At 33.6% G+C, this 20,776-nt stretch overlaps 1 protein-coding gene across 1 annotated transcript in view; it reads left to right on the top strand.

The window, feature by feature from the left end:
- Nucleotides 1-8,961, top strand: part of LOC128242844 (uncharacterized) — a 50,462-nt gene extending 41,501 nt beyond the window's left edge. Inside the window, exon 5 of the mRNA XM_052960206.1 lies at nt 1,807-8,961. The gene's annotated coding sequence lies outside the window, so the exon portion shown is untranslated. The remainder of the gene's footprint in view (nt 1-1,806) is intronic.
- The last annotated feature ends 11,815 nt before the right edge of the window (nt 8,962-20,776 follow it).

The following is a 20,776-nucleotide window of genomic DNA, read 5'->3' as shown; positions in this document are numbered from 1 at the left end:
CTAATGAAAGGAAAAAAAAATAATCAGGCGAGCCTCCTATGATTCTAACTAATCACTTTCTTAGAAATCATTTGCGTAAAAGGCATTTTCCTGTTGTTTAATTATGTAGCTTTTCCATTTGCTGTAAGATTTATAATTTGTCCCATCGATTGTTAGGGTTAAGGCTTTGCTTTAATCAAATTACTTTAGGTCAATACGAAACGATGAGAAATGATTCGGGGATAAATATGAATAAATGCGTAACAAGTTGCTCATGTAATGTTTTGTTTGCATTGATCTGATCGTTTCCTGCTGGGTATTCGTTGAGACGTAAAACATTCATCAGACGGCCAATGCTTGAAACGACAATATGCTGGAATAATGCAAAGAAAATGCATCATATGAATTGAATATGTTACTTTGAATGATTGCATAGATTTCTCTGATATTGATAAATGTTAACATGATGTTATATTATGTCTATTTTGTACAATGACCTTTAATTTTGTTCTTAGTTCTTAATATTTCCATAATTGTTCAGCATTTTCATCTCTAATGTTTTTTGGACACAAAAAGCTCAGATCTTGTGACAGACTTTGTGAACACTGACACATAATTTAAAAAAAATAACTTTTCCACATAACTTTAAACATTGTACAAGATATTCTTTTGAAACATATAATACACATTTTCAGAAACAATATGCACATGTAAAGCAAGGTCCAAGGCCCATAACTCTGGTTTTAATATTATTTGAGTTATGCTTCTTTGTGACTAAAAAAAACAATAGATTAAGGTTACCATCTGCCTGCGCTGTTTTGTTATGAAAAAATATTAATCATTTTTTCCCTTTTTTCTCATTAAATGGAAACAAATTGCTATTCACACAAAGTCGTCAATATTTTTGGCATTTTGGTCTCCAAGATAAAGGATTGTACTTTATTCTGAAGATGTTCAATATATTCTCTGTACAGAGTTTCCATGAGGAATAGCTTTCAACATGCATGCAGGGTAGAGTTTCCGGAAATGTTAATAGCCCTGTACTCCTATCTGATGCAGCAAATGACAGAAGTGCACAAAAAGTCTCGCAAGTCTCGCTGATGTAAAAATGACGTTGCAAATTGTATTGTTTTATCATGCAAAATTTGAAATACTTGATTGTTAATTACTTATTGCAGACATTGTTGCTTATGAAAACCACCCTTAGGCCAAAAAAATAAATTGTTATTGTCTGATTTCACTGCCAATAGATAGCGATGGTAGGTCAGAATCTCTTCTTTTTTACGCCTTATTTAATTAATGCTGTCTATAGTATGCAGACTGTATAGATGCCAAAGCAATGGGAGTTTTACCAGTTCAGCTGAGCATTCTCAATCTTAACGTTTAATTGCTCATCACTTCATACAAGTGAATGATACTCTAAATTCTGTTTTTTAGCCTCTCTATTCTGTTTTTTAGCCTCCTTTCTGTTTTTTAGCCTCTCTATTTTGTTTTTTAGCCTCCTTTCTGTTTTTTAGCCTCTCTATTCTGTTTTTTAGCCTCCCTATTCTGACTTTTAGCATCTCTATTCTGTTTTTTAGCCTATATGGCTAATATGATTCATATTTTGGATCTTGATTTCAAATGTAACAATCTACTTACATAAGTATCAATGATAAATTAATAGTCAGTTATAGCTGAGACAAAGACAAACTCATTCATTCCATTCGCTGCTGCTCCCTGTAAAATGTTTGCTTGATTTGTAATACGGTACGTGAACTGACTACCATAATGCTCAATACATGCCAGTGCATTAATTTTCACTAATGCTTCATTATTCTCTTCCAGGCTTGGACCATAGGGGACGTTGGTAGCGCCAACCTGTAGAGGCTTGAAGAACAATACAGCTGATGGTCAAGATCACCTTCTGTACCATACCGTTTCTGGCCAGAAACGGATGAATATTCCATTGCTTGCTGTCCTCATTTGCCATCAGAAGAGCCCCTAAAATTAGTGTTCATCACAGCACTTGTAGCCTGAAGTCACCAGCCTCATTTTAGCAAAACAAATATTTAATAGACTCTGCATAAAATTGAATTTATGATAAAAAAATTATGTCAGTTATAACCAATATTCCATAAAATATCAAAATTTGGCCCAAAATCATGTGATTGGACAGATTTTAGAGATTATTCTTGATGTTAATTTTGTTATTAATTGTTTTTGTTTTTTTCATTGAGTTGCCTATCCTATTGTTACTTCTTGCCATATTCATGTATAAACAAATTATACCTGCTTAAGCATATTGTAGACAACTTCGTAATGCTTTTTAGTTTTCATAAATGTGAACTGGAGCCTTATAACAGTAGTATTTCAAGAAGTTATATTTCATGAAAAAATCTACTTCTTTTAAATTTTGTCTATATTTTAAATGCAAAATATATGATTAAGCTTTATACTTTCTACCAGTGTAAAAAAAAGGAATTTGTTTAATTTAAGGAATAGGTATAATTTGAACTATAAGTATTGTGATGCTTCTGTCATATGACCCGGGTTGTTAAGATTGAGAAAAAATCCATTTCTTATGTTTAACTTAGAGACCAAAAGTTTGTAACCAGTTTGAGATATTAAAGCTGCACTCTCACAGATTTACTGTTTTTTACAACTTTCTTATTTTTTGTCTTGGAAAGAGCAAATTTTTTTTTTTACTAGCAGTTTAAGAAAAATTCAAAAAAACATCAATTTTTTAACTTAAATGTAAAAATCTGCAATCAATTTTTTGTCAGCAGTCTTATATAACTGGTTTCCATACATTTTTGCAAAAACTGGCTCGTTCGAAGACAAAAAAAAAGTTGTCAAAACATTCAATCTGTGAGAGTGCAGCTTGAAATATTACTTTGACCTGCATGCAGATTTTGAAGCTGTAGAAATAGTTACTTTGCCAAATAAAAATTATATACATTAGGCTCGGAACAGGGTTTAGATTTTTAAATTTCTTACTGATGGGCTTGTCCCTGTAGTTTTTGATTGTATTATTGTAGTCATGTTACCATGGTATTAATATTTTGTTGCTGTTAAGGTACGTTTTTTATTTAATACCAGCATTGACATGAAAGAATACATTTTTTTATAAATAATCACTCGTATTCTGAAAAGACATGATGAAATTATGCTTTAAAAGAATGGAACTTTAATACTTGCGATTATTGAAAATAATGTTAGACATGGCGGCACATTGTTTGAGAATATAGTGTTTGTTAACCATGGGGAATATAGTTTTTGTTAACCATTAGGAATATAGTGTTTGTTAACAATTGTAAATAAAGTGTTTGTTAACCTTAGGGAATATAGTGTTTGTTAACCTTAGGGAATAAAGGAATTTAATTAAGTGTTTCTTAACCTTTCGAATAACCATGTTCAAATTGATTCTGCACATTCAGTGGCCATTTCAGATTCAATTCTAGTTAATATTTATGTTCATTATCTCTTATTTCGTTGTAATCTCGTTCTGCATAATATTTAGTTAAATATTTATTAAAATTCACTGCTGCGCATTGATGGATCTTTCTTTGCAATCTCTCTCTGCATAATATTTACTTAAAATATTTATTAAAATTCACTGTTTTTCATCGATGGATCTCGTAAAAATGCTTGTTCTTTCAGACTTAAATATGTTATATTTCTGAAATTTATGGAATTACTGGCTATTTTATTATGTTTTACACTCTGTAAATTGTTATAAAGATTTACTCATTCTCTGTAACAGATTTCCATACATGGAAAAAGTTTGAATAATAACCAAATATTGATTCACTTATGTCTGGGGCTCTTGGTAAATTGCATTTTCGTATATACTTGCTTCATGATTATCTATTGTTATGTTGTAAAAAATGAATTGATGTGCTTATATGGGTATGATTTTAACAACTGTATTTATATTATTCCTGTGCTGATTTTTAGCATGTCTGTTTTTCGAAGAAGAAAGGTGTCGTAGTTTCATTGCCTTGGTGTCTTTGTTGTCGGTGTCGTTGTGTGAAAACCATAACTCAAAAAACATTTAAGATGATCAAATAAAGCTTAGTTTAAACTTATATATCGTACAACGATTGTGAAGAAAATTTTATTGACTTACACTTAGTCACACTCGTTGGCACGATGTTGCACGAGAGTGTGGTCTTGTGTCATGAAGGAAAAACACTTGAGAACCAAATAAACTCACAAATCAAGTTACACTAGTTGCCAGAAAATAGTTAACACATGTGTAGCAAGGAATACAGCTCTTGCCTTTAATAATTGTGAAGTATGCCCTGTTTTTCACTAAAAACAACTGCCGAGCATTGATGTTGGCTTTAAGGCATTTTTTTCTCTATATTGCTTGATGTCCATTATATAGATGATAAGTGTTGCAAACTTATGTAATCGACCTTTGTTAAGAAAAATTCATCTTTATGAACAGAATTTATTAATTTTCTTATTTTTTTATTTTTTAATAAGATTTTTCATTCATCTTTTTCTTTTGTATAATTTTTAAGCTACATGCATTTGTTTAGAATTACATATACATGTATGTATATAAACATGATGATTTTGTTCAAATTTATTAGATTTTGTGAACATGTTTTTGAGATGTTGAATATTATATGAACTCTATATTGTAAATATTGTTTATGTTAAACTTTTAACCCAACTCACCTGGCGAGTTTTGAGTTGAGTCAAATGTACATTGTGCTTTGCTGGCATTACCCTCTATTTCTGTGATCATTATAACCATTTCTAAAACAAGTATCGATGTTTAAGGAAATTTTCATATTGTAATGTTACAAGTGTTTGAAAGGAAAAACAGAGTTTTGAGTTGGATTTTTGTTTTCTGAACTTTATTTATTCAAGCTCTCTTATTATAGTAAAAATATGAACTGCATCAAGTAGAAATAGGTGTTCTTAGGGCCAGTCGTTCACAACTTTGTCAAAGTTCACAACGTTGTTAACAACGTCGTTGTTAACTTCAAAAGGTGAACTATTTTGTAACATGCTCAAATATTTATGTAAAATATGTTCAGCTGACTAACAGGTATCTTGAAAATTCTAAGAAATGCTGCAGACCACAAATGTGAACATTCTAGTTACAGAGCATTAAAGATTTTAAAGTTAACAACGATAATGTTAACACAGTGTTCTCAATAAGAACCGGCTGCCGGCCAAAATGGACGTTTCAAATGGCAATTGGGCCGGTTGAAATTTGGAATACTAAATGAATTTTAAATAGAATTAGTAGAAGCTGGTCGGTTACTTTACTCTTTGAGACGGTTCAACTGAAACTTATTGAGAACCCTGTAACACCGTTGTTTAACTTTAAAAAGGTTCTGAACAATGGGGCCTCTGCAATATGACGAAAGTGGGAAATATGACATCACAGTTTACTGTGGCTAAATAAAGAATGGTGGAGCCCGTAGTTAAACATTTCTTTTAAGATCCATGATACTTTTAAAAGTAGTTTACCCTTCTTTGTGAATAATTCTCTCAAATATGATGCCGAAAACTGGTATTTAAAAAATCTACTAAAATACCCATTTTGGCTTGTCATGTGGTTCATTATTTTATGTAAAATAACATGTGCTGTATTAATATAATGCCATTGGATGTCTGTTTTGTACCAAGTTTTTTTTTAAGTGTATGCACTTTAATTGTGGACCACTGAGAATGGAGTTTTATTTGTTTTATTCTAAATAATGCTTGATTGCTATCAATATATTTTCTAAAATGAATGGAGTGACAAAGTTTTGTTTTTATGATTCTTTAAGTAAATGTAATTGACAACAGTTTGAGGGATTGGTGAGACTCGAGCCTGTGATAAAATGTCCCTTGAGGATAGAAATCCGGAGCATTCCCGACTGAGCTATCAAGAATTTCATGATCGGCTATTGAAAAGTTTGCTTTAAATGTCTTTCTAATGGCATTGGCTTGGAAGTGGGCTGTGACACAGAAATTTGAATAATTTTTTTTTTAATTGGTCCACAAGTAATTGCCTCCACTTGACATGATAGAATGTCTATATTAGTAACATTTTATAATAAGATATAGAAGGCTTTGTTCAGGCTGCACAAAAAAGTAGAATTTACATACATACATATGTATATATATGAGTTCGAGACTGGCAAAAATTTGTCGAGCCATCTGGTAAAATTTTGTATGAACATATATTACAAAGAAATCAGTCCTTTGATCCAGTTTAGCCAACGAGGAAATCAACCCAAGCGATTTTAAGCCAAAAGTGTTTGACTGTATAACATATTTCATTCACTTTGTTCTCTTATATTTTCTGTAGAATGTTTGAACTATACACTATGACAGAATATATATTTGTAATCCCAGTTCTTTTTCTTCGTCTTATAATTTTAGTATGTGTTTTGGATAGGTATAAATTGTTCACTGTATTGATATTATTGTAGTTATCATAAGAGCTTCAAAGGCTGAACTTATGTTTTGGGCATTTTTTAAGAATAACCTAGCTACTAGCTTCTAGCCTCTAATGCCATCATCCAGTTATTTTTTTTTGCATTGTATAACCATATAATTATATGTTTATATGTTCTTGCATGTTTAATGAAAGGTATTTGCGCATTTCTTAATTCAGCAAAATGTTATCCTATAAAAAGATGACAGTCAAATAATAATCTTTATTCATGAAAAATATTTGATATTTCAAGACTATTATACATGTATGTATGGCTTTTCATCTTCCAACCATTTTATCCCCCGGTGTTAAATAATAAAAAAATGTATGATGGACAGGAATGGTATCTGATGATAATATTGTTATTAACCATAGAATACTCTCTTCCATTTAATATTGTTTGAGTTTCTTATCGTGTTTTCACCATAAAATGATATTTTTTATAAACCAGAATACTTTTCAAGTTTCTCTTTGTGCCATTTAATACGGCTGCTGAAATCTAAATCTAATCATAGAATATGCTTGTAAATGAATTGTCTGGTAAGCACAGTGGTTAAGCACACTTGCGTCTCACCAATGCGATCTGGTTTTGATTCCTGGCCGGATGCATTTAAGTTTGGTTGGTGGTCACCAAGTGGGGGGGACAAGTGGATATTCTCTGGGTTCTCCGCTTTCCACCACATTACAAGACATGACACTCTTGTGCAACATCGTGCCAACGAGAGGGACTTAGTATAAGTTATCATAACTTTCTTCCCAATCTTTGTGAGAATAAAATAAGTTTAAACTAAAAACAAATTCTGTCTCATATGTGTTTTCCGTTATCAAGTCCTAGCATGAAATGCGTGATATTTGAACAAGTTCGCTTCGAGTATAACTGATCATTTTGGTGCTAAAAATGTGTTAATGTGTTACTGTTAGACAGAGAACACTAAAACAAATGAGTATTTTGAGCATTGTATGATCTGGATTGATTGCGAGTATGCATTAATGTAATTGCTATATTCAAAGTTTTCCATGTTATAAATCCAGTTTACAATTTTGTCTGGTTTTTCGTCCCCAGGGTCCAATTTAGGTAGATATTGCATTGGTCTTAATTCCATAGAAGAATATTGATTGTTTAAGAATATATCTTTATTATAGAAGAAACTTGATCGACATAAAGATATATGTTTGGTTTGTTTTCATTTCCGCAGATTAATTGTTTTCAGCAGATTGTTGATGTTTGTGGAAACTAGACGAGTCAGTTTGATTGTTCCAATATTTCACTTTTAAAAATAGTTAGTAGTCCATAAATTAGACAGTATAATTTTAAATACAAACGCTTGAAAATATTAATTTGATTTTGAGCTAGTGTATCAGTTATTTTGTAGGAAGAATTAGACAATACAATTCTAATTACAAGCGCTTAATTTTTTTTATTTGATTTAAAACTTATATTTCAGTACTTCTGTAGGAAAAAATAGACATAATTTTAATTACAAGCGCTTGAAAAGATTAATTTGATTTTAAGCTTATATTTCAGTACTTTTGTAGGAAAGAAAAGACATAATTTTAATTCCAAGTGCTTATAAACATTAATTTGATTTTGAGTTTATATGTCGGTATTTAGGTATTTACGTAGGAAAAAATACTGTCAACTGTTAAGGTTCTGTTATAAATATAATCATCTAGACTTCAAGATTCAGTTAGAAACTCTGTATGAATGAACTTAAAAAATGAATATAATTTCAAAGTAGATAACTACTTAGAAATATTAAGAAGAAAAAATCCACTCTAAGATATGTGTGTCACTCAGATGGCCCAAGTGTGACATCTTGTTGTCCAAAATATTTCTTTTGTTAAAATGATGCCTCAAGCTGTTTAAACAAGAAAAATAAACGAGCGTAAGCAATACAAGCTGTGCTCTTGTCATTCTGAATGTTAACATGCAAAAGCTTGCTGTGTGGTTGAGAGTGGGCTAAGTGGTATACGGGTCTGCCTCTCACCCAAGAGGTTGTGGGCTCTATTCATAATAGGGGTACTTTTTCATGAACCCTCAAAATGGACACCAGTGCTGGTATCTACCCAGGAAATGGATCATGATTCTATAAGTTGTCAGCTTGTGTCACAATCAAGGTAAAAGAAATCAATATAAATACAAGCCTTTGCCCAAAAAGCAACAATTTGTTATATGTTTTTGTTAGAAGAGTTTTATGTGTAACATATGACAAGGTCAAAATTATTTAAGACCACCGGCACATATCTTCTTTGTCTTTCTGAGTGAACAAGTTTTTGTTTTAATTGCATATGAGAATTTAAAAAAGAAATCAATTCCTTTTGTGTTACTTAACTTCTTGTTTATTTTGCTCAACTGCCCATATTTATGCGCATTGTCATTTGACTGAAAACTATGTATATTGTATATGTAATGGTGTGTTGGTGTCCATTGCATTTCATATTGTGCCTCAATGTGTTTGCCTTTTATATAGATCTGAATCTATTTTGTTGATTTTCATTTGTTTGCTTACAGTATGTAACAATTATATTCAATAAACTTCCAAATTGTGGAACAGTCTTGTTTTCCTTGAATTGTTACAAATGTCTTGGTTACCATTTTAACGCCATTCTCAATACAAACCAATAGATTATGTCATCAATTTGAGAATTATTTTAATTTCCAGCAAGTAAAATTTCTCTCCCATTTCCTGTCTGTTAGTAGATTAATGACACTTGGCAGTATATATATATATATATATATATATATATATATATAAGTATTTGCTAGTTTTGAAAGGACACCAAATTCTCAGGAGTTAATGTTATTTAATCTTGTAGAAGCACCTGGCCTACAATAGTAGAATATAGTTTGTTCAAGCAAATGCAACTAGCCCATATGAGTGTTATATATAATGTGGCCTGGCAAATGCACCAGCCTCATAACAGTGTTATATCATTTGGTCTGACAAATGAACTTGGCCTATACTAGTGTTATATCAATTAGTCTGGCAAACAAACTTGGCTTGTAATAGTGTTATATCATTTGGTCTGACAAATGAACTTGACCTATACTATTGTTATATCATTTGGTCAGACAAATGAACTTGGCCTATACTAGTGTTATATCATTTGGTCTGACAAATGAACTTGGCCTATAATAGTGTTATATCATTTGGTCAGACAAATGAACATGGCCTATACTAGTGTTTTATCATTTGGTCTGACAAATGAACTTGGCCTATAATAGTGTTATATCATTTGGTCTGACAAATGAACTTGGCCTATAATAGTGTTTTATCAATAAGTCTGGCAAATGAACTTGGCCTATAATAGTGTTTTATCATTTGGTCTGGTAACTGAACTTGACCTATACTAGTGTTTTTTCAATAAGTCTGGCAAATGAACTTGGCCTATAATAGTGTTATATCATTTGGTCTGGTAACTGAACTTGGCCTATACTAGTGTTTTTTCAATAAGTCTGGCAAATGAACTTGGCCTATACTAGTGTTATATCATTTGGTCTGGTAACTGAACTTGGCCTCTACTAGTGTTATTTCAATAAGTCTGGCAAATGAACTTGGCCTATACTAGTGTTTTTTCAATAAGTCTGGCAAATTAACTTGGCCTATACTAGTGTTATATCATTTGGTCTGACAAATGAACTTGGCCTATAATAGTGTTATAATCATTTGGTCTGACAAATGAACTTGGCCTATACTAGTGTTTTATCAATAAGTCTGGCAAATGAACTTGGCTTGTAATAGTGTTATACCATTTGGTCTGACAAATGAACTTGGCCTATAATAGTGTTATATCATTTGGTCTGACAAATGAACATGGCCTATACTAGTGTTATATCATTTGGTCTGACAAATGAACTTGGCCTATAATAGTGTTATATCATTTGGTCTGACAAATGAACTTGGCCTATACTAGTGTTTTATCAATAAGTCTGGCAAATGAACTTGGCCTATAATAGTGTTATATCATTTGGTCTGGTAACTGAACTTGGCCTATATTAGTGTTTTTTCAACAAGTCTGGCAAATGAACTTGGCCTATACTAGTGTTATATCATTCGGTCTGGTAACTGAACTTGGCCTCTACTAGTGTTATTTCAATAAGTCTGGCAAATGAACTTGGCCTATACTAGTGTTTTTCAATAAGTCTGGCAAATGAACTTGGCCTATACTAGTGTTATACCATTTGGTCTGACAAATGAACTTGGCCTATAATAGTGTTATATCATTTGGTCTGACAAATGAACTTGGCCTATACTAGTGTTTTATCAATAAGTCTGGCAAATGAACTTGGCCTATAATAATGTTATATCATTTGGTCTGGTAACTGAACTTGGCCTATAATAGTGTTATATCATTTGGTCTGACAAATGAACTTGGCCTATACTAGTGTTATATCATTTGGTCTGACAAATAAACTTGGCCTATAATAGTGTTATATCATTTGGTCTGACAAATGAACTTGGCCTATACTAGTGTTTTATCAATAAGTCTGGCAAATGAACTTGGCTTGTAATAGTGTTATACCATTTGGTCTGACAAATGAACTTGGCCTATACTAGTGTTATATCAATAAGTCTGGCAAGTGAACTTGGCCTATAATAGTGTTATATCATTTGGTCTGACAAATGAACTTGGCCTATAATAGTGTTATATCATTTGGTCTGACAAATGAACTTGGCCTAAACTGGTGTTATATCAATAAGTCTGGCAAGTGAACTTGGCCTATAATAGTGTTATATCATTTGGTCTGACAATTGAACTTGGCCTATAATAGTGTTATATCATTTGGTCTGACAAATGAACTTGGCTTATACTAGTGTTATATCAATAAGTCTGGCAAGTGAACTTGGCCTATAATAGTGTTATATTATTTGGTCTGACAAATGAACTTGGCCTATACTAGTGATATACCATTTGGTCTGGTTACTGAACTTGGCCTATACTAGTGTAATATCATTTGGTCAGGGAAATGAACTTGTCCTATTAATAGTGTTATATCATTTGGTAAAGCAAAAAAACTTTGCCTGTAATAGTGTTATATCAGTTGGTCTGGTATCTGAACTTGGTCTATACTAGTGTAATATTAGTTTGTCTGGCAAATGAACTTGGCCTCTGTTATGTTATATCATTTGGTCTGGTAACTGAACATGGCCTATACATATAGTACAGTCTAGTTTGGTCTGGCAAATACATCTAGCTCATAATAGTACAATGTTGTTTGGTCTGGCAAATACATCTAGCTCATAATAGTACAATGTTGTTTGGTCTGGCAAATACATTTAGCCTATAATAGTGATAGTTGTTTGGTCTGGCAAATACACATAGCCCATAATAGTACAATATTGTAAGGTCTGGCAAAAACACATAGCCCATAATAGAACAATATTGTTAGGTCTGGCAAATACATCTAGCTCATAATAGAACAATGTTGTTTGGTCTGGCAAATACATCTAGCTCATAATAGTACAATGTTGTTTGGTCTGGCAAATACATCTAGCTCATAATAGTACAATGTTGTTTGGTCTGGCAAATACACATAGCCCATAATAGTACAATATTGTAAGGTCTGGCAAAAACACATAGCCCATAATAGAACAATATTGTTAGGTCTGGCAAATACATCTAGCTCATAATAGAACAATGTTGTTTGGTCTGGCAAATACATCTAGCTCATAATAAAACAATATTGTTAGGTCTGGCAAATACACATAGCCCATAATAGAACAATGTTGTTTGGTCTGGCAAATACATTTAGCCCATAATAGTACAATATTGTTAGGTCTGGCAAATACATCAAGCCCATAATAGTACAATCTTGTTTGGTCTGGCAAGTACATCTAGCCCATAATAGTATGATGTAAGGTTTGGCAAATACATCAAGCCCATAATAGTACGATGTTGTTTGGTCTGGCAAGTACATCAAGCCCATAATAGTATGATGTTGTTTGGTCTTGCAAGTACATCAAGCCCATAATAGTACGATGTTGTTTGGTCTTGCAAATACATCTAGCCCATAATAGTACAATCTTGTTTGGTCTGGCAAGTACATCTAGCCCATAAAAGTACAATCTTGTTTGGTCTGGCAAGTACATCAAGCCCATAATAGTATGATGTAAGGTTTGGCAAATACATCAAGCCCATAATAGTACGATGTTGTTTGGTCTGGCAAGTACATCAAGCCCATAATAGTATGATGTTGTTTGGTCTTGCAAGTACATCAAGCCCATAATAGTACAATGTTGTTTGGTCTTGCAAATACATCTAGCCCATAATAGTACAATGTTGTTTGGTCTGGCAAGTACATTAAGCCTATAATAGTACAATGTTGTTAGGTCTGGCAAGTACATCTAGCCCATAATAGTACAATGTTGTTTGGTCTTGCAAGTACATCTAGCCCATAATAGTATGATGTAAGGTTTGGCAAATACATCAAGCCCATAATAGTACGATGTTGTTTGGTCTGGCAAGTACATCAAGCCCATAATAGTATGATGTAAGGTTTGGCAAATACATCAAGCCCATAATAGTACGATGTTGTTTGGTCTGGCAAGTACATCAAGCCCATAATAGTATGATGTAAGGTTTGGCAAATACATCAAGCCCATAATAGTACGATGTTGTTTGGTCTGGCAAGTACATCAAGCCCATAATAGTACGATGTTGTTTGGTCTTGCAAATACATCTAGCCCATAATATTACAATGTTGTTTGGTCTGGAAAATACATCTAGTCCAAATTAACTAAGACCAAATACATAATGCATTGAAACAGAAAAAACATGTAAATTATGCACAAAATAATAGTGTACATAGAATTGAGAAGAAAGCCTTGATAGCTGTTTGGTCTGGCAAAAACATTAAGCCCATAATAGAACAATGTTGTTTGGTCTGGCAAATACATCTAGCCCATAATATAACAATTTTGTTTGATCTGACAACAACATTTAGCCCGTAATAGTACAATATTGTTAGGTCTGGCAAATACATCTAGCCCATAATAGTACAATATTGTAAGGTCTGGCAAATACATTTAGCCCATAATAGTGCAATTTCATTTGGTCTGGCAAATACATCTAGCTCATAATAGTACAATTTCATTTGGTCTGGCAAATACATTTAGCCCATAATAGTACAATGTTGTTAGGTCTGGCAAATACATCTAGCCCATAATAGAACAATATTGTTAGGTCTGGCAAATACATTTAGCCCATAATAGTACAATATTGTTAGGTCTGGCAAATACATTTAGCCCATAATAGTACAATATTGTTAGGTCTGGCAAATACATTTAGACCATAATAGTGCAATTTCATTTGGTCTGGCAAATACATCTAGCCCATAATAGAACAATATTGTTTGGTCTGGCAAATACATTTAGCCCATAATAGTACAATGTTGTTTGGTCTGGCAAGTACATCTAGCCCATCATAGTACAATCTTGTTTGGTCTGACAAATACCTCTGGCCCAGTATATTACAATCTTGTTTGGTCTGGCAAATACATCTAGCCCATAATAGTACAATATTGTTTGGTCTGGCAAATACATCTAGCCCATAATAGTACAATCTTGTTTGGTCTGGCAAATACATTTAGCCCATAATAGTGCAATTTCATTTGGTCTGGCAAATACATCTAGCTCATAATAGTACAATTTCATTTGGTCTGGCAAATACATTTAGCCCATAATAGTACAATGTTGTTAGGTCTGGCAAATACATCTAGCCCATAATAGAACAATATTGTTAGGTCTGGCAAATACATTTAGCCCATAAGTGTACAATATTGTTAGGTCTGGCAAATACATTTAGCCCATAATAGTACAATATTGTTAGGTCTGGCAAATACATTTAGACCATAATAGTGCAATTTCATTTGGTCTGGCAAATACATCTAGCCCATAATAGAACAATATTGTTTGGTCTGGCAAATACATTTAGCCCATAATAGTACAATGTTGTTTGGTCTGGCAAGTACATCTAGCCCATCATAGTACAATCTTGTTTGGTCTGACAAATACCTCTGGCCCAGTATATTACAATCTTGTTTGGTCTGGCAAATACATCTAGCCTATAATAGTGATAGTTGTTTGGTCTGGCAAATACATCTAGCCCTTATAAGTACAATGTTGTTTGGTCTGGCAAATACATCTAGCCCATAATTGTACAATCTTGTTTGGTCTGGCAAATACATCTAGCCAATAATAGTACAATCTTGTTTGGTCTGGCAAATACATTAAGCCCATAATAGTACAATCTTGTTTGGTCTGGCAAATACATCTAGTTCATAATAGTGATATTTGTTTGGTCTGGCAAATACATTAAGCTCATAAAGAACAATGTTGTTTGGTCTGGCAAATACATCTAGCCAATAATATAACAATCTTGTTTGGTTTGGCAAATACATTTAGCCCATAATAGAACAATTTTGTTTGGTCTGGCAAATACATTTAGCCCATAATAGAACAATCTTGTTTGGTCTGGCAAATACATTTAGCCCATAATAGTACAATATTGTTTGGTCTGGCAAATGCATTTAGCCCATAATAGAACAATCTTGTTTGGTCTGGCAAATGCATTTAGCCCATAATAGAACAATATTGTTAGGTCTGGCAAATACATCTAGCCCATAATAGTACAATCTTGTTTGGTCTGGCAAGTACATTAAGCTCATAATAGTACAATCTTGTTTGGTCTGGCAAATACATCTAGTCCATAATAGTGATAGTTGTTTGGCCTGGCAAATACATTAAACTCATAAAGAACAATGTTGTTTGGTCTGGCAAATACATCTAGCTCATAATATAACAATTTTGTTTGATCTGACAACTACATTTAGCCCATAATAGTACAATATTGTTAGGTCTGGCAAATACATTTAGCCCATAAAAGTACAATATTGTAAGGTCTGGCAAATACATTTAGCCCATAATAGTGCGATTTCGTTTGGTCTGGCAAATACATTTAGCCCATAATAGTGCGATTTCGTTTGGTCTGGCAAATACATTTAGCCCATAATAGTACAATCTTGTTTGGTCTGGCAAGTACATCTAGCCCATCATAGTACAATTTTGTTTGGTCTGGCAAGTACATCTAGCCCAGTATAGTACAATCTTGTTTGGTCTGGCAAGTACATCTAGCCCATCATAGTACAATCTTGTTTGGTCTGGCAAGTACATCTAGCCCATCATAGTACAATCTTGTTTGGTCTGGCAAGTACATCTAGCCCAGTATAGTACAATCTTGTTTGGTCTGGCAAGTACATCTAGCCCATCATTGTACAATCTTGTTTGGTCTGGCAAGTACATCTAGCCCATAATTGTACAATCTTGTTTGGTCTGGCAAGAACATCTAGCCCATAATTGTACAATCTTGTTTTGTCTGGCAAGTACATCTAGCCCATCATAGTACAATCTTGTTTGGTCTGGCAAGTACATTTAGCCCATAATAGTACAATCTTGTTTGGTCTGGCAAGTACATCTAGCCCAGTATAGTACAATCTTGTTTGGTCTGGCAAATACATCTAGCCCAGTTTAGTACAATCTTGTTTGGTCTGGCAAGTACATCTAGCCCATCATAGTACAATCTTGTTTGGTCTGGCAAGTACATCTAGCCCAGTATAGTACAATCTTGTTTGGTCTGGCAAGTACATCTAGCCCATCATAGTACAATCTTGTTTGGTCTGGCAAGTACATCTAGCCCAGTATAGTACAATCTTGTTTAATCTGGCAAATACATTTAGCCCATCATTGTGCAATCTTGTTTGGTCTGGCAAGTACATCTAGCCCATCATTGTACAATCTTGTTTGGTCTGGCAAGTACATCTAGCCCATAATTGTACAATCTTGTTTTGTCTGGCAAGTACATCTAGCCCATCATTGTACAATCTTGTTTGGTCTGGCAAGTACATCTAGCCCATCATTGTACAATCTTGTTTGGTCTGGCAAGTACATCTAGCCCATAATTGTACAATCTTGTTTGGTCTGGCAAGTACATCTAGCCCATCATAGTACAATCTTGTTTGGTCTGGCAAGTACATTTAGCCCATAATAGTACAATCTTGTTTGGTCTGGCAAGTACATCTAGCCCAGTATAGTACAATCTTGTTTGGTCTGGCAAGTACATCTAGCCCAGTATAGTACAATCTTGTTTGGTCTGGCAAGTACATCTAGCCCATCATAGTACAATCTTGTTTGGTCTGGCAAGTACATCTAGCCCATCATTGTACAATCTTGTTTGGTCTGGCAAGTACATCTAGCCCATCATTGTACAATCTTGTTCTGTCTGGCAAGTACATCTAGCCCATCATAGTACAATCTTGTTTGGTGTGACAAATACATCTAGCCCAGTATAGTACAATCTTGTTTGGTCTGGCAAATACATCTAGCCCAGTATAGTACAATCTTGTTTGGTCTGGCAAATACATCTAGCCCAGTATAGTACAATCTTGTTTGGTCTGGCAAATACATCTAACCCAGTATAGTACAATCTTGTTTGGTCTGGCAAATACATCTAGCCCAGTATAGTACAATCTTGTTTGGTCTTTACATCTAGCCTATAATAGTGATTTATTATTTGGTTAGCGAAAAATTGTTTGATACCACAAAATTTACTGACCTATGAAATGTAATATCATTTAGACTAGCAAAGAATCCTGACCCATGTCAGTATTGATACTACAATGTATTTGCTAAATATATGTGTTGTTTAATCTTGCGATTTCAACTAGCCCACATGAGTGATATAATTTGGTTAAGTAAATAAACCAACCAAGAGAAGAAACAGAAGATGCAGAAGAGCTGAGCTGGGCCACAATCAATATGACTTTATAACAGTGAATATCAGATCATATCCAATGGCTCCCAAGTCATAAATTGTATAATATCATTTGGCGTGGCAAATGCACATGGGCTATATTAGTGTGATTTTTTTACATGGAAAGAAACTTGGAACATTTATTTTATTCTTTCATCTGTAATGTTTCATCTACCAAATACACATTGCTAATATATTAGTGTAATATTTCATCTGCCAAATACACTTGGCACACTTATTAGTGTAATATTTCATCTGCCAAGTACACATGGCTCATATATTAGTGTAATATTTCATCTGCCAGATACACCTGGCCCATATATTAGTGTAATGTTTCATCTGTCAAATACACCTGGCCCATATATTAGCGTAACATTTCATCTGCCAAATACACCTGGCCCATTTTAAGAGTCAAGTTTCATCTGCCAAAATAACTTGACCCGTATATAATTGTAATATTTCATCTCCAAAATACACCTGACCCATATATTAGTGTAAAATTGCATCTCCCAAATACACCTTGCCCATATATTAGTGCAATATTTTATCTGTCAAATACACCTGGCCCATATATAAGTGTAACATTTCATCTGCCAAATACACCTGGCCCATATAAAAGTGTCAAGTTTCATCTGCCAAAATAACCTGACCCATATATTAGTGTAATATTTCATCTCCAAAATACACCTGACCCATATAAAAGTGTCAAGTTTCATCTGCCAAAATAACCTGACCCATATATTAGTGTAATATTTCATCTCCAAAATACACCTGACCCATATATAAGTGTAAAATTGCATCTCCCAAATACACCTTGCCCATATATTAGTGCACTATTTCATCTGCCAAATACACCTGGCCCTTATATTAGTGTTACATTTCATCTGCCAAAAACACCTGGCCCATATATGAGTGTAATGTTTCATCTCCCAAATACACTTGGCCCATATATAATTGTAATGTTTCATCTGCCAAATACACTTTGCCCATATATGAGTGTAATGTTTCATCTGCCAATAAACCTGGCCCATATATGAGTGTAATGTTTCATCTGCCAAATACACTTGGCCCATATATAATTGTAATGTTTCATCTGCCAAATACACCTGGCCCATATATAATTGTAATGTTTCATCTGCCAAATACACTTGGCCCATATATAATTGTAATGTTTCATCTGCCAAATACACCTGGCCCATATATAATTGTAATGTTTCATCTGCCAAATACACCTGGCCCTTGATTTAGTGTAATGTTCAATCTGCTAAATACACCTGGCCCATATATAATTGTAATGTTTCATCTGCCAAATACACTTGGCCCATATATAATTGTAATGTTTCATCTCCCAAATACACTTGGCCCATATATAATTGTAATGTTTCATCTGCCAAATACACTTTGCCCATATATGAGTGTAATGTTTCATCTGCCAATAAACCTGGCCCATATATGAGTGTAATGTTTCATCTGCCAAATACACTTGGCCCATATATAATTGTAATGTTTCATCTGCCAAATACACTTGGCCCATATATAATTGTAATGTTTCATCTGCCAAATACACCTGGCCCATATATAATTGTAATGTTTCATCTGCCAAATACACCTGGCCCTTGTTTTAGTGTAATGTTCAATCTGCTAAATACACCTGGCCCATATATAAGTGTAATATTTCATCTGCCAAAATAACCTGACCCATATATTAGTGTAATACTTTATCTGTCAAATACACCTGACCCATATATTAGTGTAATATTGAATCTCCCAAATACACCTGGCCCATATATTAGTGCAATGTTTCATCTGCCAAATACACCTGGCCCATATATAAGTGCAATATTTTTATCTGCCAAAGACACCTGGCCCATATATTAGTATAACATTTCATCTGTCAAAACACCTGGCCTATATATTAGTGTTATGTTTCATCTGCCAAATACATGTGACCCATACATCAGTGTAATATTTCATTTTCAAATACACCTTGCCCATATATCAGTGTTATATTTCATCCTCAAATACACCTTGCCTATAAATTAGTGTAATATTTCATCTTCAAAATACACCTTGCCCATATATTAGTGTAATATTTCATCTCCAAAATACACCTTGCCCATATATTAGTGTAATATTTCATCTCCAAAATACACCTTGCCCTTATATTAGTGTAATATTTCATCTGCCAAATACACCTTGCCCATATATAAGTGTAATGTTTTATCTGCCAAATACATCTGGCCCATATATTAGTGTAATGTTTCATCTGCCAAATACACCTGACCCATATAAGTGTAATCTTTCATCTCCAAAATACACCATGGCCATATATTAGTGTAATATTTCATCTGCCAAATACACCTTGCCCATATATTAGTGTTATATCTCATCTGCCAAATACGCCTGCCCACCTGGCCCATATATAAGTGTAATATTTCATCTGCCAAATACACCAGGCCCATATATGAATGAGTGTAATGTTTCATCTGCCAAATACACTGGCCCATATATTAGTGTAATATTTCATCTTCAAATACACCTTGCCCATATATAAGTGTAATATTTCATCTTCCAAATACACCTTGCCCATATATTAGTGCACTATTTCATCTGCCAAATACACCTGGCCCATATATTAGTGTAATATTTCATCTGCCAAATACACCTGGCCCATGTATTAGTGTAAAATTGCATCACCCAAATACACCTGGCCAATATATGAGTGCAATATTTCATCTGCCAAATGCACCTGGCCCATGTATTAGTGTAATGTTTCATCTGCCAAATACAGCTGGCCCATATAATAGTGTAAAATTGCATCTCCCAAATACACCTGGCCAATATATGAGTGCAATATTTCATCTGCCAAATGCACCTGGCCCATGTATTAGTGTAATGTTTCATCTGCCAAATACAGCTGGCCCATATATAAGTGTATTGTTTCATCTGCCATTAACACCTGGTCCATATATTGGTGTAATATTTCATCTCCCAAATACACCTTGCCCATATATTAGTAAAATGTTTCATCTCCCAAATACACCTGACCCATATTAGTGTAATATTTCATCTGCCAGATACACATGGCCCATATATTAGTGTAATACTTTTATTTTCCAAATACACATGACCCATATATTAGTGCATTGTTAATTAGTTAATACCTGGCTCATATAAGTGTATTATCATTTCAACTGCTAATTGCACCTGGCTCATATTAGTGTATTATCATTTCTAATGGTTAATGTACCTGACTCATATTAGTGTATTATCATTTCTTCTGTCCAATACACCTGGCCCATATATTAATGACTTAGTGTATTATCATTTCATCTGGTAAATGCACCTGGCTCATATTAGTGTATTATCATTTCATCTGGTAAATACACCTGAGTCATATTTGTGTACTATCATTTCAACTAGTAAATGCACCTGGCTTATAGAAGTGTATTATCATTTCATCTGGTAAATGCACCTGGCTCATATTAGTGTATTATCATTTCATCTGGTAAATGCACCTGGGTCATATTAGTGTATTATCATTTAATCTGGTAAATG

Source organism: Mya arenaria, chromosome 8, assembly GCF_026914265.1.
Source record: "Mya arenaria isolate MELC-2E11 chromosome 8, ASM2691426v1".
Lineage (NCBI taxonomy): Eukaryota > Metazoa > Mollusca > Bivalvia > Myida > Myidae > Mya > Mya arenaria.
The sequence above is the reverse complement of the archived record's forward strand: the minus strand, read 5'-3'. Positions and strand labels throughout refer to the sequence as shown.